Source organism: Carassius carassius, unplaced genomic scaffold (assembly GCF_963082965.1).
Source record: "Carassius carassius unplaced genomic scaffold, fCarCar2.1 SCAFFOLD_64, whole genome shotgun sequence".
NCBI classification, from domain to species: domain Eukaryota; kingdom Metazoa; phylum Chordata; class Actinopteri; order Cypriniformes; family Cyprinidae; genus Carassius; species Carassius carassius.
The window spans coordinates 652711-676417 of NW_026775161.1; the positions used below are offsets into that span (position 1 = coordinate 652711).

A 23707-nucleotide genomic window follows, 5' to 3' on the forward strand; every position below is an offset into this window, starting at 1 on the left:
TTTATTATCACTATTTTCTCACCAGTTTTTATCCATGGAAATAAAATGTGTCTCTTACTGTGATATCAAGAAAGCACATATGAAAGATGTGTGTGTGTTCATGAGCTTCAACCCCTTTCTTTGTGTTGACATGCGCTTCATCTCGCTGTCTTTTTTCTCTTTAATATGCTTTCCCAGGGTGAGATGCATGTTAAAGTTACACAGGCATCTGCTTTAATAATGAATGGACCAATAAGCAAACGAGAACAATATCCCTTTAGAGAGCTCTTATTGAACATTAAATGGAAACACTAATGCACCATGTATCTTCAGGAAAGGAATGAAACGTCTCTGCCGTCTCTCTCTCCTTGACACTTTCACTCCATCTGCACGTCTCTCTCTCTCTCTGTGCGTTTATTAATTCAAGAGGCAGTGCGACTCAAGCTGGAGTTCTTTACAGTTCTCAATCGGCACTAAAACACACCGTCAGGTTTCTCCTGGATGGGTTTTCGAGAACATCACATACATCACTGACCAAAGCAATTTAGTGAAACCTTGAAAGTCCCGATGGCTATTATGGAGCAGCGAGGGCCTGGTGGTTCAAAGAGGCTCGGAGGGTCATTTCTGCTGGAGGTAATTGCAGTAACATGGAACGAAAGTCATGACCGAGGCCACAGAGCAGCCCTGAGGAGGAACACAGACTCCAGAAGCTTCAGGTTTAATCATCCAACCTGAGAGGTCACAGAGTCACAATGGATGATTCCAAGAATTCCTCACTCCGTGTTCACTTTTTCAAAATCACTTTCATGATTTTGAAATCATAGCCAAGATATTACAAAGAGACAAAGAAATCTGAGATTAGGGGAATGGAGATGCTGGGATCGTCTCTAGTATGACCCAAGACCCAACGGAGATCAAGTCTAGAGAATGAATGAATGAAGATTAAAGGACACACACTGCTGACCAACGCAACAGACTGATACAATTTCATCTGATAAGTGCTTTTATGAAGCATCCATTTTAACACTGAACACTGAAACAGTACATTTTTAAAATAGTATTAAAAGTTTAGAGCATGCAAGTCGTTGAAGTCCTAATGTAATGACCAAGATCACACAAGTTCCGCTTTTAGATTTTGAGACTTTGAGTGTTTTTTCTTTCTTTATTTCTTTTTTTTTTTCATACAATAGAGTGTACATGTCAGTGAGGTATAAAAATGTGGTTCTCAAATAGGGTCAAAGAGAGGCAATCAGAAATCTTTCAAGGGTGGATTAATAAATCCCAAAATTATTTTAAATTATGTCACATGTCATGACACGAAGACAGCCCCTGGTCAAGCAACCAATTCTACCATTTGAAATGGACCACTGATCCTTATGAATCATACAGCAGTTAAACATAGCCTCTAAAAACAAGCTCAGTGGTAAGAAAGAGAAACAGAAGAGAGATGCTTGAAGCGTCTTTGAATTTAACCTTGTGAATGTCTGTAATGCCAACCACACAACAGATCCATAATAACACATCTATAGACGCATATTCATGTCTGATTCATCTCTTATTTTATAAAAAATTTTTTCAGTAACTTTATTCTGGTGTAGACAAATTATATAAATGCACAATTGTTCATATGAGCATGTTCTTATTGGATTGGAAAGGAAAGGAAAGGAAAGGAAAGGAAAGGAAAGGAAAGGAAAGGAAAGAAAAGGAAAGGCTCAGTTGGGGGTCAGTTCTCCTCTGACCAGACTAAACCAGTAGTTCAATTCCAGGCTGCAGCAAAGTCAGATTGTGCAGAAAAATCATCTCATCAAATCATCAAAATGTATTATTATTAATTGTGAGGATACCACATTTTCTAGTATCTTGGACAGAAAAGGGAGATCCAAGATCGGTCTATAATTAACTAGTTGGGGACAATCTTCAGCAATAGTGGCATTAAAACACATTTTTATTGATTTTTAATATTTGATCACATTTTCTTGAAAGGGGTCATATGACGTTGCTAAAAAGAACATTATTTTGTGCATTTGGTGTAATGCAATGTGTTTATGCAGTTTAAGCTTAAAAACACATTGTTTTCCACATGCTGTACATTATTGTTTCTTCTCTATGCCCCGCCTTTCTGAAACACATACGTTTTTACAAAGCTCATCATTCTGAAAAGCGAGTTGTGCTCTGATTGGCAAGCTATCCAGAACGTTGTGATTGGTCGAATACCTCAAGCATGTGACAGAAATGTTATGCCTCTCACCATACTGTGATGACATGAGTCCCGGTATGACGAGACAAAACCAATAAAACTCATTACAAACAAGCCAATTGTTGCATCCAGTGGGGACATAATTACTGATTATAATGACTTATATTGTCTTTTACTCATTGCATTGCTTATCGGGCTGCATAAACATAAAACCATGTCTGTATTTGAGATCGGAGAAACGACAAATAACAAGCTCTACTCTACACTGCTCAAAACTCACGTTTTAATCATCAGCGACACATTCTTTACATATGTAAATGTATTTACAGACTGTCCTTGTGAAGTTGTTATTGCCTCACTTTATAGAAACAGGCTTTGAGCACAGACCCATTGTAGGCTAGTCTGCAGGTCACACTGTGGGCTTGAGTGAGGAATGTCCGGCTGGTTAGAGTACGGCACGGCTGGTGGATTCAACGAAGGACACATGTGACGACCCTGGGCTGGACTCCGCTTCGTCCACGGTGAGATCCTGTGATCCACAGCGTGAAGTTGATGTATTTCCTCAGTGATCAGCATGGATCAGCTCAAGGCATGACCAAGCAGATAATGCCAAACAAAGTTGTTTCACTTTCACAGTGAAACACACAGCGTCTATACGATATGGCAGTGGCATCAACAATACTACAGTTAGAATAAAAGTTACACCTTCTTTCTTTGCCTGAACATTTGGGTGGCATTATGCAAATCTTCCCACACAGTGACATAGACATGTGGGGGTGTGTTAGAACATGCCATTTTAGGGGGTGTGGACGAGTATTAACTTTTATAGAGAATAATTCTTTGGATTTGAGACCTTAGTCTTTGCAACTTTATCTTCTTTAAGCAGCTTGTAATACTCCAAAGAGAAAGGAACATTTTGAATTGCATTATATGACCCCTTTAAAATTTTGAAAGTGACAGACCTAAACAAATGGACAAAAGGTTTATCATGAGATTACACTAACACTGGACAAGCACAAGGAGGTTGATAATACATAATCAGCTAAACGACAAATTGAAGTTTGATTTCATCCTGAATTCTATTATTTTTCACATATGGAGGAACCAAAACATTGGATTCAAAATTGCAGTTGCTTGCCTTCAGTTTTTTGGTCACCCTTTTTGAACCGTTTGGTTCATGACAAAATCTGATCACATGTTCACATCAGAAGCATTTGAGATGCATGTAATACTGAGTGGAAATAGTCAATGACTCATTTTGAACAATTTGGTTGAGTAAATGATTTAACTGAACGTGATTTGAACAGAGGGGAAACACCCTGCTATTTACACCAAATTATTACAAATCAATTTTAAATTACTCCCAACATAAAGGCATTCCTTCTAGTACTGAACTCTAACACCCAACAGTATCTCTATTTCACTCTGCTTTTATATTGGCTGAATTTACAGTGGGAAATACCACCTTTATATATTTTTAATCAGCAGTCAATAATTCAGGCCTGATGGGATAGTGTGCAGTGATAGGTCTGAGATATATTCCACTGAAGTAGTGAAGAGATGCAGCTCTCGGGTCTGTTTTTATCAGTCTCTCCTGCTGAACGGAGCGTCTCGTGGGACAAGCCATATGAACTGCTTGGGTCTCCATTTCTCGTGTGTTCAATTCAATTCAAGTTTATTTGAATAGCGCTTTTTACAATACAAATCGTTACAAAGCAACTTTACAGAAAATTATGTTTCTACAATATTTAGTAGTAGCTAGTAGTTTGTGCACGTTTGACAGGATTTTAGAAAAAATAAATAATAATAATAATACAAGATGTAGTCTGCCAGACGATGAACATTATTAATATTATTAATTAATAATTATTATATGATGCAGTCACACTTGTAGCAATACTTGTTAGTTCTGTTGTTGATTCAGGGTCAGCATCATCTGGGGTCCTCTGAGGGTCAGCATCATCTCTTCTCAGGTGTTCTGGATCCAGACTGGAGCTTGTGTAAATCCTAGTTACCACGGGATGAAGATCCAGCAGAAACAGAGAAACAAGATACATCATTAGCATAGCTGCTGATCCAACCAAGTAAAATTAGTTTTACCTAAGCTAAAGAATAAAAATGCGCATTTGATCAGATGCAACTACACTCACAATTTAAAAGATACATTATTTGAATGCTTGGCGAAAGAGATGCGTTTTTAATCTAGATTTAAACAGAGAGAGTGTGTCTGAACCCCGAACATTATCAGGAAGGCTATTCCAGAGTTTGGGAGCCAAATGTGAAAAAGCTCTACCTACTTTAGTGGACTTTGCTATCCTAGGAACTACCAAAAGTCCAGCGTTTTGTGACCTTAGGGAGCTTGATGGGTTGTAGCGTGATAGAAGGCTAGTTAGGTACGCAGGAGCTAAACCATTTAGGGCCTTATAGGTAAGTAATGATAATTTGTAACTGATACAGAACTTAATAGGTAGCCAGTACAGAGACTGTAAAATTGGGGTAATATGATCATATTTTCTTGACCTGGTAAGGACTCTAGCTGCTGCATTTTGGACGACCTGTAGCTTGTTTATTGAAGAAGCAGGACAACCACCTAGAAGTGCATTACAATAGTCCAGTCTAGAGGTCATGAATGCATGAACTAGCTTTTCTGCATCTGTGTTCTCGCAGGGAATGAGGAGAGAGATGGAGGAAGAGATTATCAGCGAGAAACGCTGATTCAGTATGTGAGTCCAACCCCGCAGGATTTCCCTGTGTGATTTCTGACTCTGAGACACAGAGTTTTAAGTTATGTGGCAGAAGATGCTCTACAGACACATTCGAATTTCTCAATTTATTCTGACCTTTTCTGCTGACGTTTTTTGGGAGATTTTTTGAAGGGCAATTGTTCCATTTTCTGGCTTTTCTTGTCTTACATCATTAGACATTACCATACTTTTTACCATCTGAAACAATAATGTAAAGACTTTCAGTGAATAAGCTAGTTGGAAAGTCCCTTCATAAGTCACTCTTCTGAGATGAAAGTGACATTAACTGTTCAAACAGGTTTCTTGTTTTAAAACGTTCCCACCAAAAATACGACTCTCAGTCTCCCTGAGACCCACAGAGACCATAAAACTCAGTTTATACCCAATCGCACAGATACACAGCATGTCTTAACACTTCTGTTTGCTTGTGACAGCTCTAAGATTTAAAATCTGTAGTTTCAGGTATATACTGTATCTACAAGATGACCATTAACATTTAGTGCCACAATAACAGAGCGATGGGCTCAGACACAATTTACTGTCAGAGAGTCAGAGATGGGTCAGTGAAATCAATAATGCTGGAAGGTGTTAGCTTGACCTCTCAGAAAGTCTTCTGGAAGGGGAAATTACTGCCTGAACCATTGCTACCAACAGGCCTGTTGCCGGGGGAGTGGAGGGGGGGGGGTGCTTGGCCCCTCCACGGCCATCCCTGTCAAGTCAAGTCAAGTCAAGTCAAGTCACCTTTATTTATATAGCGCTTTAAACAAAATACATTGCGTCAAAGCAATGCAACATTCATTAGGAAAACAGTGTCAATAATGCAAAAATGATAGTTAAAGGCAGTTCATCATTGGATTCAGTTATGTCATCTCTGTTCAGTTAAATAGCTGTTACTAACATTTAATGTTTACAAAACTGAGCAACATAAAATAACAATACAAAGTCAATACAATTAATTAACACACTAAAGTACAGTGTAAACAAGGCCAATACTTCTGATGTTTTATTTAACAAATGGAAATAAATTAAATAATTTAAAATTTTAGACTAAACAACAACAGCTACAATAATATTAATAATAATACAATTTAAAGTTGTGGAAAACATAGAAAAACAACAACAACAAAAAACAAGCCATCGACCTGTTTAAGAAGATCCTTGCTCCTATGTTGCGTTGCCAAGAGATGTTCACGGGCAATTCTCAACAGATCTGTCCATCTATGGTCCGACACGAAGACCAGCCGTTCTGAGGGGTCCAGTGTGAGCTGAACGAGGGACACAGTTATGGCCGATGGTGTGGTGTTCTACAGAAGATTAACAGCATTACTTTATTAAAATATTTGTCTTGGTGTTGTGTGCACATATGAGACAGACAGTTTACACACATAAGTGCCTGTATGAATTATTTATTTACCTGCATCTGGAAGAAACCCTTCTGACCTTTGATCCTCCGCTGTCAAAGTGTCTGGTGTGATGTTATGGTGGACTGATATATATATATATATATATACGTGTGTGTGTGTTTTTATTTTTACAATTTAATAATTTTTTTTTACATTTTAATATATTTTCTAATCATTGTAATTTATTCCTGTTATGAAATGCTGCATTTTCAGAATTATTACTCCAGTCTTCAGCATCACGTCAACCTTCCGAAAATAATGTGCTTTCATCATTGTAGTGACAATGATAATATCAACATTGATTACAATAAGAAATGTTTTGTAAGCAAATAATCATATAAATAATGATTTCTGGATCAATCATATGACACACTGAAGAGTATAAATGATGCTGAAGAATTCAGCTCTGCATCACAGGAATAAAGTTAATTTAACACAGGAAATAGTCATTTTAAATTGTACCACACAGTAAATGTTGACATATATATATATATATATATATATACACAGGTTGTTTTTATAGAACAGCACACATGGTTAAAATAACTGAAGAATCATTAGCTCACACATATTTTAGATATAGCAAGACATCTATGAACATTATTCTTTACAAACGAAGATATTACAATAAAATAAAGCAGTTGCATTATTCATAAAGAATTTGTTTTACTGCGTGGTGTAGAGTATTTGCAAATAGTCTTGAAAATCACATAACATTCAAAACAGTTGCTATAATTAATCACATAAATATGATTATATGATAATACAATAAGTAATTAATTGTAAGTTTTTTTTTTTTGTTTAGTTTTTTTAAAAGAAGCACAGAATTCACTTTACCTGCTTGTTGAGAGTATGGTGATCTCTGAGGTAAATAAAATACAAACAAAAAAAAAACACATGTAATAGTTAATGAAGCCGAGGTAGTTTGGCAGCGTATGTTGTTCAAACAAAACAATTTTGTGAAGAAATCTCCGATCGTAAAACGCGTCTCCTCTCCTTCAGAGCGAATGATTGACAGATGAGTATCTGCTGTTTGAATTCCCCGCCACGGAAGAGGCGAAACAGCGCCAGGAAATCTACGTGTGGCCACAAATATATTGCATCCGTAGTGTTAAGCACTACCATAGAGAATGAATGGGAAAAGTTAAGAGAAGTTAAGCTTAACTATTTTCGGCTCGTGAGACCGGGGTTCGATTCCCCGACGGGGAGAGCTAGCTCTTTGGGGAAGTCGTGGCCTAATGGTTAGAGAGTCAGACTCGCAATCGAAAGGTTGTGAGTTTGAATCTCGGGCCGGAGTGCATGTACAGTGCTCTCTCCACCCTCAATAACACGACTTAGGTGCCCTTGAGCAAGGCATCGAACCCCCAACTGCTCCCCGGGCGCCGCAGCATAAATGATGCCCACTGCTCTGGGTGTGTGTGTGTGTGTGTGTGTGTGTGTGTGTGTGCGTGCACTTCGGATGGGTTAAATGCAGAGCATGAATTCTGAGTATGGGTCACCATACTTGGCTGAATGTCACTTTCACTTCACTTCACTTCACTTCAATAGACCTATGAACCAGGTTTAGCCTGTTCAACTGCTGTGGATGTAAACAGAGAAAAAACACAGTGAGAAGGACTTGATGAAACACAAAACATCCAGATCCTCAGATGAAATATACTGTATCAACACTTTCCCTCGATTCCTTACAGAATGATTGTTTCACGTTAACAACACAACATTATTTAAGCAAAAAACTGCCATCAGGGAGAGACGTGTGTGTTTATAGATCGGCTTTTGCTTATCTAGCTCTGGAAAATGTCACATCTCTTTGAAGAGCTAAATGTTTTTCTATTTTCTGTTTCAGTCTTTCCCTCCTTAGTTTCAGGTCAGTCAGTCGTTGATGTTCGTGAATGGAAATGAAAGATCAAGAGCAGCGTGTTCATCTAATCCTGTCAAACACAGCACAATAATCCACCTGAATTGTATAATTCAAATGAATATATAAACTAACATAACAATGAATGATGTACATAAGAGCAGTGCTGGGTTGTTTCTGCACAATTAAACTATCTTGAACCTCCACTGTCACAGTTACTCCTTTTGCTTACATTATTCTTGTTCTCTTTTTCTGCATTTTGTGTGAACTAATCAAACTTATACTTTAAACTGAGCATGGTGATGTCTTCATTTTAAGTCACCTTGGATGAAAGCATCTGTTAAATGAATAAACGTACATGTAATTTTGTATGTGTTGATAAATACTTTTATGTATTAGTGTTATGTTATTCAGTGTTACGTCAACAAAAATCCAGTTCCTTTGTTATTATAGTTCATTCATTCTTCTTTGAAAGGGAACTGCCTCTCTGACGCCTGACAGCACAATCACAGTGGCAGCCTGAACGGAAAAGCTCTATATCTATATTGATATTGTAATGTGTCATGAGCATTCATATTTCATATTGTTCGAAAAGTAACATCTGATCTTATGTCACTCCTCCTGTCTCACAACACACAAGAGGTTTCCTTATGATATAAACACAATCTCTCCTTCAAAACGAGAAGGGTTTCTAAATTAACTTTTTTAAGTGTCAATAACTTAATTCAGTTAAATGTTTGGCATGTCTGACTTCCAAGGGGACTTTAAAATGACGAATTCTGTGTAGAAATCAAACGGCTCAATGTAATGGTACTCCAGCTCACTGAAGCATTGCAGTTTTCTGACCAACAGAGCCGTCATGCAGACAACTGGCACCAGCGATACCTATGGCAATAAAACTGACTTGACGATAGTTATAACAAGATTATTATAACATAATTATAACATATAATCATTGCTGTTAAAAGTGTTCATCGTCTGTTTGATTACATCATTAACTGAATTTTACCCTACATTTCTGCCATATGTACATCAGTGTGACATAGTCACCACTGACAAGCTACTATATATTGTTGAAACATAATTTTCTGTAAAGCTGCTTTGCAAAGATTTGTATTGTGAATAGCCCTATAAAAATAAACTTGAATTTAACTGAATTGATAGTCATGCAGTTTGGCATCCTGTTACCACAGAAACACAAGTGGGTTTTACCTGCCATCTGTTGCACAGCTGCTGACTGTAAGTCCTGAAGTGCTCGAGCTCACGGGCCCCTGAGAGCTCATGACGCTGACAGGTGTCTTTATGCTAATGAGATCTGCAGTAACCGGAGCTGGCGTCTGTGGGGCTGTGCACGCTTTCCAGAGCACATGAGCAGATGCTGATGTCCGGCCGTGAGGAAGCCACTCTCAGCCGCTCTAATCAGAGATCATGGAATCAGAATTGGAGCATGAAATGAAGAAATGAGATGTTTGATGTGAGGCTGATCTATGTTCCAGCTTCTGTTCTGAGTGCAGGGTAGGTTGGGATGTTCTGCCGTTTGTTGTTTCTCCTTGAAAGTTATTTGTAGCATCCGTGTGATCAATATCTCTGTTCCCCGAGCTGGTGACTGCTGTGATGTCCACTGGTGTATGGCAAGCGCTAAGCGAGAGTTCACCCAATTCGATTCTGGACCTCCGTGTTTTTTTGTTCCAGCCAATAAAGCTACTTCATTGACATCAAGAGAGCAGCTATTCAAAGCTTCATTAGCATTCAAACCTCACTGATCCAGAGTGCAACAGCTAAGAGTGAATGATTTAATTTGAACAAAACCCATGCACAGTCATTGTAGTCTTTAAGATACACGTTTCATCAGTGATTTGTCTCTATATTCTGTCTTTGCATTAAATTTGGGGCTAATGCATGAGCACTAGAGGCAGTGAAATTACACTCCACAATGCAAAATGTTTACTCTATGATTCACAAACATGAAGATCTTATGACTGGAGGAGATTCTTCTCATGAGGTTGGATTTCCCTTCTAGTAGAGATCAGACTAGAAGAATATAGGGCACATCATTAGGATGTTAAATGGCCGAATTTATCTCTTTAATTAGGATTTGTGCTTCCTGAACTTGAGTTCAGTTGGGTTTCATTGGCTAGCGTATTTCCAGGTCACTTCTCTGGGCTTTGGATGGCTGTTCTGACCCTCTGCATCGGGTGACTCAGTCATGAGTCAGGCCACATTCGGCCTTCCCTTTTGTTTTTCTTATTCTCTTGAATATTTGACCTCATTCATTTGTCTTGTTAGATTAGTTTGTCAGTATTTCTCTGGGGGGAACATTTGGACAGATTTATTTAAATGCATCTATCTGAGCTCCCATAGCCCATTGCTGCTCTCATCATCTTATTTGCCATTTCAGCACATGCTGTATGACGAGAGTCATGTTAATGTTGGACATATTAGTCGAGTGTGGTGGGTCACATTGGTCTTCAAATCACAACTGCGTGTGTGACCCCAGTGTGGGTGTGTAAAGTGTGTGTGTGGATGAAATGAAATAAGGCGCTAGAAGCTCCTTATCAGTCTCTGAGCAGATGAGAGCTGCTCTTCTTAATTCATTTTCACCTGATTGGGAGGCCAAGCGTGACATTTCACAAGTGTGTGTATGAGAGGAACAGGAATTATTTCATTTTTACTCATATTACACTATATATTAGCTGACAGAATGGAAGCCATAGTTCTAGTTTTGTCCACTAAGGGTGCCTGAGAGCTCCATGATGTTCTGTGGTTTCCTTCAGAATGGAACAGCTTTTTTTTTCAATTCAAAATTGCATTGTTATGAACTATATTATTCTGATTTAATAAATAAACATCATCTGATCGTGGGTGTATCTCTCTATTAGTGCCACTAGATCTTAGTGCTGCGTTTGACACAATTGACCACAACATTCTTTTGCATAGACTAGAAAACTTTGTTGGCATTAATGGAAGTGCATTAGCATGGTTTAAATCATACTTTCTGACCGCCATCAATTCGTAGCAGTGAATGAAGTGGTATCATATCGATCACAAGTGCAGTATGGAGTACCTCAAGGCTCAGTACTAGGGTGTTTCTTTTCATGCTTTACATGTTACCCCAAGGAGATATCATCAGGAAACATGGTGTTAGCTTTTCACTGTTACACTCAGCTCTACATAACTTTTTAGCCCTGCGAAACATACCAATAATAAAAAAAGGGACCCACTTAATATTAAGTGGCCTTAACTACTATGTAGTTAAATTTTAATTATTAATTTGGTACAATGCACTTATTGTGTACATACATGTTTTTACATTGTACTTATATTTGAAAAATATCTGCACATAATTACATCTGTAATTAATTTCTGTAATTACATGTATAATTACACGTTGACCCATCCCTTACACCTTAACACACCCTTAAACTTACCCATACCACCAAATCTGTCCCTAACCTTACCTGTTTCCCACCTCAATAGCAGCAAAAAAAAAAGTTGCAAGACAATATGAACACAATAAGTACATTGTATTTATTTTTTGATGTAAGTACATAGTAGTTAAGGCCACTTAATATAAAGCGGGACCAAAAAATGAATAGAATGCATAGTCAATATAAAAAACTGGATGAGGACTATCGGACCTAAACCCTCCACATGTTATAACCTAGAACACTATCTAAGACTGGGTGGCTGCTCTGTCAATTGTTCGTCATGAGCTAGGAACCTAGGTGTGCTTTTTTTATTTAATAGTAATCTTTCATTAGAAAGCTGCATTTCTAGCATTTGATGCATTCAACTGCATTTTTCCATCTTAAAAAATGTATCTAAATTGCGAACTGTGTTCTCAATGTCAAATGCAGAATTGTTCAGTATAGCATTATAGGCCTCCACATCTGCTGCCTCCTCAAAAAACAGAATTTGATAATACCTAGAATTTCAAAATCAACTGCGGGCAGCAGATCCTTTTCCTATTTTCCTATTTGCGCCAAAACTCAGGAATAACCTACCTAACATTATTCGGGAAGTAGACACACTCTTGCAGTTTAAATCTAGATTAAAGACCTCTTTAACCTGGCGAACACATAACACACTAACAAATTTCTAATATACAAATATGTTAAAGCTTTTTTAAGCTGCATTAATTAGGACAACCAGAACAGGGAACACTTCCTATAACAAGTCAAGTCAAGTCACCTTTATTTATATAGCGCTTTAAACAAAATATATTGCATCAAAGCAACCGAACAACATTCATTAGGAAGACAGTGTGTCAATAATGCAAAATGATAGTTAAAGGCAGTTCATCATTGAATTCAGTGATGTCATCTCTGTTCAGTTAAATAGTGTCTGTGCATTTATTTGCAATCAAGTCAGTGATATCGCTGTAGATGAAGTGACCCCAACTAAGCAAGCCAGAGGCGACAGCGGCAAGGAACCGAAACTCCATCGGTGACAGAATGGAGAAAAAAACCTTGGGAGAAACCAGGCTCAGTTGGGGGGCCAGTTCTCCTCTGACCAGACCAAACCAGTAGTTCAATTCCAGGCTGCAGCAAAGTCAGATTGTGCAGAATAATCATCTGTTTCCTGTGGTCTTGTCCTGGTGCTCCTCTGAGACAAGGTCTTTACAGGGGATCTGTATCTGGGGCTCTAGTTGTCCTGGTCTCCCCTGTCTTTCAGGGCAATAGAGGTCCTTTCTAGGTGCCGATCCACCATCTGGTCTGGATACGTACTGGATCCGGGTGACTGCAGTGACCCTCTGATGTGGATACAGACTGGATCTGGTGGCTATGGTGACCTCGGAATAAGAGAGAAACAGACAAATATTAGCATAGATGCCATTCTTCTAATGATGTAGCAAGTACATAGGGTGTTATGGGAAGTGTTTCCGGTTCCGGTTTACCTAATTAATGCAGCCTAAAAATCCTTTAACGGATTTGGATATTAAAAGCATATTAGTATGTTATGTGTAAGCCAGGTTAAAGAGATGGGTCTTTAATCTAGATTTAAACTGCAAGAGTGTGTCTGCCTCCCGAACAATGTTAGGTAGGTTATTCCAGAGTTTAGGCGCCAAATAGGAAAAGGATCTGCCGCCTGCAGTTGATTTTGGCTTTATAAGTAATAAGCAATATTTTAAAATCTATACGATGTTTGATAGGGAGCCAGTACAGTGTTGACAGTACCGAGCTAATATGGTCATACTTCCTGGTTCTAGTAAGAACTCTTGCTGCTGCATTTTGGACTAGCTGTAGTTTGTTTACTAAGCGTGCAGAACAACCACCCAATAAAGCATTACAATAATCTAACCTTGAGGTCATAAATGCATGGATTAACATTTCTGCATTTGACATTGAGAGCATAGGCCGTAATTTAGATATATTTTTGAGATGGAAAAATGCAGTTTTACAAATGCTAGAAACCTGGCTTTCTAAGGAAAGATTGCGATCAAATAGCACACCTAGGTTCCTAACTGATGATGAAGAATTGACAGAGCAACCATCAAGTCTTAGACAGTGTTTTAGGTTATTACATGCAGAGTTTTTAGGTCCTATAATTAACACCTTTGTTTTTTTTTCAGAATTTAGCAGTAAAAAATTACTCGTCATCCAGTATTTTATATCGACTATGCATTCCATTAGTTTTTCAAATTGGTGTGTTTCACCGGGCCGTGAAGAAATATAGAGCTGAGTATCATCAGCATAACAGTGAAAGCTAACACCATGTTTCCTGATGATATCTCCCAAGGGTAACATATAAAGTGTGAAGAGTAGTGGCCCTAGTACTGAGCCTTGAGGTACTCCATACTGCACTTGTGATCGATAGGATACATCTTCATTCACTGCTACGAACTGATGGCGGTCATATAAGTATGATTTAAACCATGCTAATGCACTTTCATTAATGCCAACAAAGTGTTCAAGTCTATGCAAAAGAATGTTGTGGTCAATTGTGTCAAATGCAGCACTAAGATCCAATAAAACTAATAGAGAGATACAACCACGATCAGATGATAAGAGCAGGTCATTTGTAACTCTAAGGAGAGCAGTCTCAGTACTATGATACGGTCTAAATCCTGACTGGAAATCCTCACATATACCATACCTCAATACTCACAAGGGCTTGTACAATTGTACAAATTAATCTATGACTGAAAGGAAACAAGCATAACGTGGGTATGATTCTCCCGATGACTTTTTCCATTTTACTTTAACATACTGACCAACACAAACAGACCAATGTCCAAACAGGGAACGGCCTGCTGTATGAAACACCATCCTCTGTTAAAACCGCTCATAATGCGTCAGTCTTACTGTAGGAGCACAGAGACATTGCTTCACCATCTCGATGGCATCGGTTAAATGTCAAACGACAGTCAGATTGTGCTGCTATCAGAGAATCTCCCATCAGCTTGTGTTAAAGAACGAGAAGCACAGAAAAGATGCTGCCATGTGGCCGAGAGCTGTGAAAATGCCCTCACGCAAATGCCAAGCTGTCACTCAACAACTGGGAGGTGAAAATCGTATTGAAAGTCCTGTTCCACCTCACCATCAGTAAACATGTCGAGTTATGGACACAGTCAGAGATTTATCTGCAAACACATACAGAGAAAAATTACTCTTCAGATAGTTCATACAATTCCAGGAAATAAGGAAGATCTCTGTAATCAAAGACACACAGCGATGAAGCAGACGTATATTACTCCAGTTTTTCACGTCTCCTCAATCTTTCACAGTATTTTAAATAAAGAGCACAAACAATGTCTCAAACCTAAACCAGACAGGGAAACATAGAGCAACAGCAAGTTAAGCCTACAGCTTGCACAGACAGAGAGACAGACAGAAATCTTTTATTAATCACATCATCAGCTCTTCGACTTGTACCTTTGATTCCAACCCAGAGCCGTCAGCTTTGATGTTGAATATGTTTGACATCCCCTTCTGTTCTTCTACTTTCTTTGCTTAGGGTTGATGTCACATTTTGTCCATGTATCATGCTAATCACAAATTCACATGCTTTCACACACGCATGCACATAATCAGATAAAACATATGGAAGCACATTTTGTTCACGATTCATTACCACAAACACCACTTTTGTGTCATCAGTATTTGCTCAGTCAGGCATTTTCTGATTAAATTACATTTTACATTTGCCACAAAAATACTTTCTCCATCTGTAGATGCTCCAGAGATGCAGAGCAACTACAGTGTGTTTCTTCCCGCAGGATAAATCCAGCTCGGAGAACACGACTGTGAGCTCAGATCTTCTAAGAATGAAGTCTGAACCCTGTGTCATCTGTCCATTAGTCTACGCTACTCAATAAATTTAAGATGCTCACACTTAAAATGAGTGTGTTTATACCCTGAGCTCCAGAAATGACATGCAGATGCAATGAGCAAAAAGACAGTTGTGTATAATCATTTATTTGCAATCACTCCCTTCTTTAATTTTTTAATTCTTCATTTGCATGTCTATTTTACAAATACGTATTGCCAATCCATACACATAAACAAACAAACATGACACAGAAAAGAGTAAAAAAAAACTTTTTTTGGAAGGGTGTTAAAGGTCCTCAGAAAGCCGCGTCATTCTCCTAATACTAATATAAAATGCATGACCGAGAGAGCGGCCCAAAGCTAATGCTGCATCTCTGTCCAGGGTAATATAACAACAGTTTCTGGCTGAACCATAGCTCATTGTAACATCCATTAACCCGGAGTGATCCGCCAAACCAGAGACACTCATGGTTTTTTAACAGTGAGCAGCAGCTAAACAGTTTTACATGCCACTGAAATCCTTTAAATTATTTCGTAATGACAGTCTTGTCCTTTGAAACCAGCTGTTCATCACTGCCAAAAAGTCTCCTAAACACAATTCACAGGACACAGTGCTTCTGCGGATGTCAGATGTCATGCTCATATACAGTACACAAAGCGTAGACGTCCTTGAGTAAAACAGACCTCCTTGTTACTGCTTGTCTCCCTAAACCTTCAAATCTCTTTTCCAGTCACTCTGTTCTGATATGAAGGCTTGGCCTAAGGGGCAAAACTTTTTAAAATAATCTTTAAACATTTTATTCAAACACAACCCTTATCGTAATTCTCTTCTGCATACAGACGACTGACGGCTACATGTGACTAGATCAGACGTGAAGTCCAAATTTAAATGAAAGTCCTGTAAGCTGTAATCTGTCCTGGTAAATATATCTGTCTTTAAGAAAAGGATCTATCTGCGCAAGAAGAAAAGCAAATACGGAAAAGGAAACATGGTCCTTCATCATCACAAAATAAGCTTTTCGCAAAATATTAAAAAGATGCTACTTAAATGGACGTGATAAGGATTAATAAATGATTTTACTCTGTGAAGAAAGAGGGAGTGTTGTGAAACTAGCACAGACAGAGGAAATCACATGCACAACGATAAATTCTACACAAATATTTGACAGAACGCTAAAGATCTGTGACATAGTGGTAAAGCAAGCAGATAACTGGCTCTTCGTAAAATAAAGCAAAACTACAAAAGCACTACTGACAGTTCAGTTGGTCACACAGATTTCACACAAGCATGATGACGAGGGAATGGAAGAGTTTGTAGCAAGAACTTGAGGAAGTCAAGACTGAGTTTGAGGCGATGGGCTGCGATGTCAGAGATGAACACAAGATCATCTCTGTGATGGGAGAGGTGAAAACAGCGGAGTCTCTCTTCTCCAAACATCTGCTGAAAAACACTATAAAATAAAATGAGATTAGTTTGGACATCACATCAGCATTGCTAAGCTTTATTCAGGTTTACACACAGGGGAGAAGTAGTCTTATCTCTGGGCTGTGTTTGGCTTTGGAGGACCATGTACATTTAGATTTATACTAGCATCTGGAAGATGCTTATCCAAACTGAATTATGGTACATTCAATTCAAATGTGCAAAATTATCCATAAAAAAGCAGTGAGCACCAGCAAGTAAAAACAATAAGCCAAAGACTCTACTTGCTGGTATGTAATGCACTGTGTTGATGATTGACAGAATGGTTTGTGAGCCACTGCTCCTTTAGAAATAAAACTTCCAGAAATAGAGAGGCTTAATTATGCCTTTCTTTTGAAAAGCTAATGAAACAAAGCTCCAGCTTATGAACCGGGGGAATCGGCAGGTGTGCTCTGTCGGAGTCAAACACACTTCATATGTATTAGTGACACTGGCCTCTATGCAGCGAGTCAGCTATTGGCCTGGTAGCTTAAGCTGCATCTCTCCAGAAGCCCGTCTCAGACAGGGCATGCCAGGTGTCACCCGCTGTTTAAGGCCAGTTAGTATGGTCCGACTCCAGCATGGTCTCATTGTTAATGCGTAGGTATTAATACGTAACATTTACAAGCACAAAAAATTAAATTTTTGTAAATTTTTATTGATAATAAAATGTACAATTTGGATGTATTTCAACGTGAAAAACTTACCAATTGCTATGTATTTTTAGCTAAAAAATGTAAAATTGTATTAGAAATGTATTATCTTTTAAATATAATATATATATATATAGGTGATTTAGACCCCTTAACCAACTCCCAAACTTACCCTTACCCATTTTACAGTAAATATGCATTTTTTTAAGTCATTTTATTAATAAGCACATAAGATTTTTAGACCCCTTAACGTACCCCAAACCTTAACTTACCCATTTTAATATAAAATAATATAAAACGCAATTGACAGAAATATACAGGAAAATAGTCCTTCTCCATGGCCTCACCGAACTCCTCCCAGGCCCGAGTTTTTGCCTCCACAACCACCCGGGCTGTAGTCCGCTTGGCCTGCCGGTACCTGTCAGCTGCCTCTGGAGTCCCACGGGGTGGTGGTCCCTCTTTTTAAGAAGGGGGACCGGAGGGTGTGTTCCAACTACAGGGGGATCACACTTCTCAGCCTCCCTGGGAAAGTCTATGCCAGGGTACTGGAGAGGAGAATCCGGCCGATAGTAGAACCTCGGATTCAGGAGGAACAGTGTGGTTTTCGTCCAGGCCGTGGAACACTGGACCAGCTCTATACCCTCTACAGGGTGCTGGAGGGTTCATGGGAGTATGCCCAACCAGTCCACATGTGCTTTGTGGATTTGGAGAAGGCATTCGACTGTGTCCCTCGCGGCGGCCTGTGGAGGGTTCTCCGGGAGTATGGGGTCCGGGGCCCTTTGATAAGGGCTATCCGGTCCCTGTACGAACGGAGCAGGAGCTTGGTTCGTATTGCCAGCTGTAAGTCAGACTTGTTCCCGGTGCGTGTTGGACTCCGGCAGGGCTGCCCTTTGTCGCCGGTTCTGTTCATGATTTTTATGGACAGAATTTCTAGGCGCAGCCAGGGGCCGGAGGGGGTCAGGTTTGGTGACAACACGATTTCGTCTCTGCTCTTTGCGGATGATGTTGTCGTGTTGGCCTCATCAGGCCAGGACCTTCAGCATGCACTGGGACGGTTTGCAGCCGAGTGTGAAGCGGCTGGGATGAGAATCAGCACCTCCAAATCCGAGGCCATGGTCCTCAGTCGGAAAAGGGTGGCTTGCCCACTTCAGGTTGGTGGAGAGTTCCTGCCTCAAGTGGAGGAGTTTAAGTATCTTGGGGTCTTGTTCACGAGTGAGGGAAGGATGGAACGGGAGATTGACAGACGGATCGGTGCAGCTTCTGCAGTAATGCGGTCGATTTACCGGTCTGTCGTGGTGAAGAAAGAGCTGAGCCGCAAGGCGAAGCTCTCGATTTACCGGTCAATCTACGTTCCTACTCTCACCTATGGTCATGAGCTTTGGGTCATGACTGAAAGGACAAGATCCCGGATACAGGCGGCCGAAATGTGCTTTCTCCGCAGGGTGGCTGGGCGATCCCTTAGAGATAGGGTGAGAAGCTCAGTCACCCGGGAGGAGCTCAGAGTAGAGCCGCTGCTCCTCCACATCGAGAGGGGTCAGCTGAGGTGGCTCGGGCATCTGTTCCGGATGCCTCCTGGACGCCTTCCCGGGAAGGTGTTCCGGGCACATCCCACTGGGAGGAGACCCCGGGGGAGACCTAGGACACGCTGGAGAGACTATGTCTCCCGGCTGGCCTGGGAACGCCTCGGTGTCCCCCCAGAAGAGCTGGAGGAAGTGTCTAGGGAGAGGGAAGTCTGGGGTTCTCTGCTTAGACTGCTGCCCCCGCGACCCGGCCCCGGATAAGCGGTAGAAGATGGATGGATGGATACAGGAAAATAACCATTTTAGTAACAGTATAGCATTAAAAAATGTTATAGTCGCTAATCACATGCAATTACAATCCTTTATTTATTGCAAAAATGTCAAAAGCAGTAACTTACCAAAAGTAATCCAAATGAGGATGCGTTGCAGCTGTGGTCCTCTCTGGCACGTTTGTGTGAGCCAGAGCAAAATTAATGTTGTTAATCGCTTAAAATATTATCCAGATTATTGTTTGAATTTCCTGAATTTGCAGAGTGGGAGTCAAGAGGAATTCTTCGCGAGCCTCGCTGACTGCGCGTGCACTAGTGATGCGCGGGTCGGCTTTTTTTCCAACCCGCGGGTCCCGCATTTATGAAATTATTTGGCCCGCCCCGCACCGCACCGCACCACTGTATCTATTTTTACAACCCGCCCCGCCCCGCCCCACCCCGCCCCGGCGACCATTAAATAGACATGCATTGTAATGGAAATGAAAACAGCCTTTATTACAGCCTGAAAGTGCAGAAACATCGCCCTGTTAACTGACAACAACAGACGATTAAGTATGAATGAATGAAATGAACCATTTATCAGGTCATGTGATAACATTTTTTAAACATTTACAAAGCAGCGTTTGTAATCATCTAATAGGCTGGCCAACAATTTACAACCTAGTACGCTACATATAACCAATGAACTTTTGATTATTTACCACATGGAAATGTTCATTTGGCGTTTTTGCGTTCGCTGTGCAAAAAAAGAATGGCATCCACTGTACCGGGGTTTAATCTATTTCTCCTAGACTCCAGCACCCGGCCAGCAGAGCTGAATGTGCGCTCGCTTGATGCGCTTGTGGCCGGGATACAGAGTATCATTTTTGACAGCTTGGAAAGCACAGGAAAGGCGATTGACTGGGACTGCCAGAAGCTAAGAATGTCCTCTCCGTCCCAGCAGAACTGTCCCTCAATGTAGCGCTGAACCTCGTCTTTCTCGGCGGCAACTTCACTTTCATCCTCCCACTCACTAAACGCATCTCTTTTTCTTTTGACTCGCTCGGCTTCGTCAACTAAAAATAAAATATAACAATATTTAACCTTTAAAACATCCATCAGACCACTATAGCTAAAAAGCCTATTTGCTGGTGTTACAATACTCACCTCGAGGCATCGGCTCTGGCTCCCTCAGACTTGCTGGAGGTGTAAGCGGCGCACTGTTAAATTCCCTGACAAGTTTTCTGGCCTGGTCGTACACAGCGTTTCTCTCCTCCGCTTGAAACATCTTCAGGGACTTAAAACGGGGACAAAGAAACGTTCCAAGCTTGTGGGTGACGCTGATGGACATTTTCTCGTTTAGCAGCTGCGTTGCCTGAGCCCGAATATAAACCATGTACTCCGGATCACCGTATTGGGGCTCGCAGTGTTTCTTCAGTTTAAAAAACCAAAGCACGACCAGCTGAATAGTTGGATACGTATCACCCTCCAACTCTTCACTCGCAGTTCTAAAAGGCAGCAAAAACTCAGTAACTGTGTTTAACACATCCAGCTGAATGCCATCCATTCTGTGGAGCTGATCTTTATCCTGCAAGGCCTGTTGGATTTCACGATACTGTTTACTGACTGACTGCATCATTGCAACTTTACTGTTCCAACGGGTTTCGCATTCCTGTGTCACAGTGTGAGGGAGTTGTACTACAGTCCCGGATTTTTTCAGGTATGTCACAAGGCTTTTGCACTTTGCAATGACATCATTCACGTCGCGCAAATATGTTGGCGTGTTCTCTTTTACATCAAATGTGTGTTTGAGAACGATGTTAATGACATGGGCTGTGCACGGCACCCACTTGTAGCTGCGAAGGGCAGCTTTTATGTTTGCGCCCTGGTCACTTACAAACATTACTTTTGATATGCCGGCAGGTTCAATACCAAAGTCATGCAGCTCCTTAATAATTTGCCCGTGGATGTTGTGCGCTGTCTTTTTGAGAGTAGAGTCAAATTCAGCTGTGCTTATGACACGGCTCTCCAATTTCCAGTCGTCATTAATGAAGTGACCAGTAAACGCCGTGTATGATCGTTTGTTGAACTCATCAGTCCACATGTCAGTGGTAATAGCGATGCCACAATCCAGAGCTTTATTTATCTTCTTTGAGAGGATTTCTTTTTTTTCTTTAGCGGTCGCTTTGGCTCTGTCGCAAACAGTTTGCCTGTGAGGGAGTACACTGCTGGCATCCACACGTCCGTAACGTGAACCAATGTTAATTAGACACTGGGCTACGGAATGAAATCCATCTCCAGATACTATGTCGAAGGGCCGCAGGTCTCGACAGCACAATTCAACACAAGCGTCTGTGACCTCGGACTTGACATGTGCTGGTACTACTTTACTTTTGAGGAAAGCGGTAATATTTTGAGACGTGCCACTCTCGTCCTTTTTCTTAGACCCCCCACAAACATGTCTTGACAGGCTGGAAGTGCCCGTTTTGTGGCTCTCGTGTTTATATATTTTTTCACACGAGTTGCACTTCACGTAGCCGATACTGCTGTTGTCTCCTGCTGCAACTATTTCTGAGAACCGGTCCCAAACATTAGATTTAGCAGCCTGACCTTCTTTTCTTTTAATGATGTATATTCCCGACCTCAATTTCTCCCTCACCTCGTCTTCCATCTCCACTTTTATTTTTTCCTTTTTTTGTAGCTGGCGGTGGGAGGCTGGGAGCTGTTTGGCGTGCCGCTTTCGTGACGTGTCACGTGACGCCTGGGCAGTGGGGGCACATCACGCAATTTACGTTGCGGCGACCTTCATATTGTAACCTTATCAAATAACCTAATAGAATATTAAAATAGATATTCGCAAATATTTAATAAAGGCTGACATTTTTTTATTTTGTTTTTAATGACCCGCCCCGCAAATAAAGTGACAATTTCTTTACCCGCCCCAACCCGACCCGCGGGTTATGAGACGACCCGCGCATCACTAGCGTGCACCTTCCCAAACGGACGAGGCTTTTATACTTGTTGCGTTGGCCATTGTACTATTCTTTGAAACGACAGGGGGCGACGAGGAGTAATTGTCCTCTAACACCGTCGGGAATCACCGATGAGAAGAAGTCCCTTGCTGTGCCAAATCTTTTGATGTTAATGAATTAATAATTTATTTATGTACAAATTTAAATCAATCTTAAACTATTGGCTTCATTTTGCATCAAACACAAGACAACTTTAAGCAAATAGTGTATAATTAATATCTAAATTAATTCTAATTGTGTTTTTATACGATAAAAATAAAACATACTTCAAATTAAAAGCCTTGGGCAAACTATGCAAAACAATTTTTAATATAGATTTTTTATTATTTTTATTTTATTTATTTTTTTAAACGTTTTCCGTCAAAAAGCACCTGATGGAATGTGAACATCACATTAAACTGCTTCTGTTTCACACAAATGCCAGTAAAGACGTGCATGTTCGGCTAAAAGCGCCCTGAACTCATGCCTCTTCGGATGTGGAGCTGTGCGTGCGGAAAGTTACAAAAAATGCTGTGCACACCGCCACGCGCGCACTCAAACATAACTTCCGGCAACACCACAATGACGTCATAATTTCCACCCGCACACAAGCCTCTGTAACTTGCGGATGAATCGAGTATGAATGATTTTAATAAATCAGTCTTGAGAAAGCGCACCTTTACTGCTCGGGATTGAGTTGAAGATTTGGGTCTGTTCCTCACAGTCATACTCTTATGGATTTGGTAGATTTGGATTACAGCGCACTAATAAAATTGTTTCATTTCAAAATTATGTTGTGTTTTTATTTTATAGTCAGTCATAGCATGTCGGAGAAAATGCCTTTTCTGGCCCATGGAAGACAAAGTAAACATTACACGACAAGTAAAGTTTAGACGAATGCAGAAATGTTATTTATTTTAAGGTTTAAAGTGTCTTAAAGTGTTTTAAAGCCTTGATTAACATCATGTAGGCCTATTCTTGAAAACAAGCTGGCAGCAGAAATCACACAACAAAACAATTTAAACAATTTAATAATGCAATTGAAAACAAGGTAATTGATATGACAACTAAAAACAACTAATAATACAATTAATGCAGTGATTTCAATATTCATAAGGATTCAATTTTAGGTGTTGCCAATACGTCAGTATTGCACATGAATGTATTTATCAGACACTTTTATCCAAAACGACTCACAGTGCATTCAGGCTATACATTGCTTTTTTTTTTTTTTTACCAGTATGTCTGTTCTCAAACCCACATCTTTTTGAGCTACCAACAAAATGCTCTACCACTGAGCCACAGGAACATTGTATGTTTTAGTACTTGTAAAAACATAAGTGAATGTACATTTATAGAAC

The 23707-nt window shown here is 40.1% G+C and overlaps 1 long non-coding RNA gene across 1 annotated transcript; it reads right to left on the bottom strand.

The window, feature by feature from the left end:
* Positions 1 to 16510: 16510 nt before the first annotated feature.
* Positions 16511 to 19633, bottom strand: LOC132137491 (uncharacterized). Its single transcript, XR_009431874.1, has 2 exons — positions 19486 to 19633; positions 16511 to 16903 (listed from the first exon to the last, which is right to left on the bottom strand). It is a non-coding gene; the product is annotated as an uncharacterized LOC132137491 (long non-coding RNA).
* Positions 19634 to 23707: the final 4074 nt, after the last annotated feature.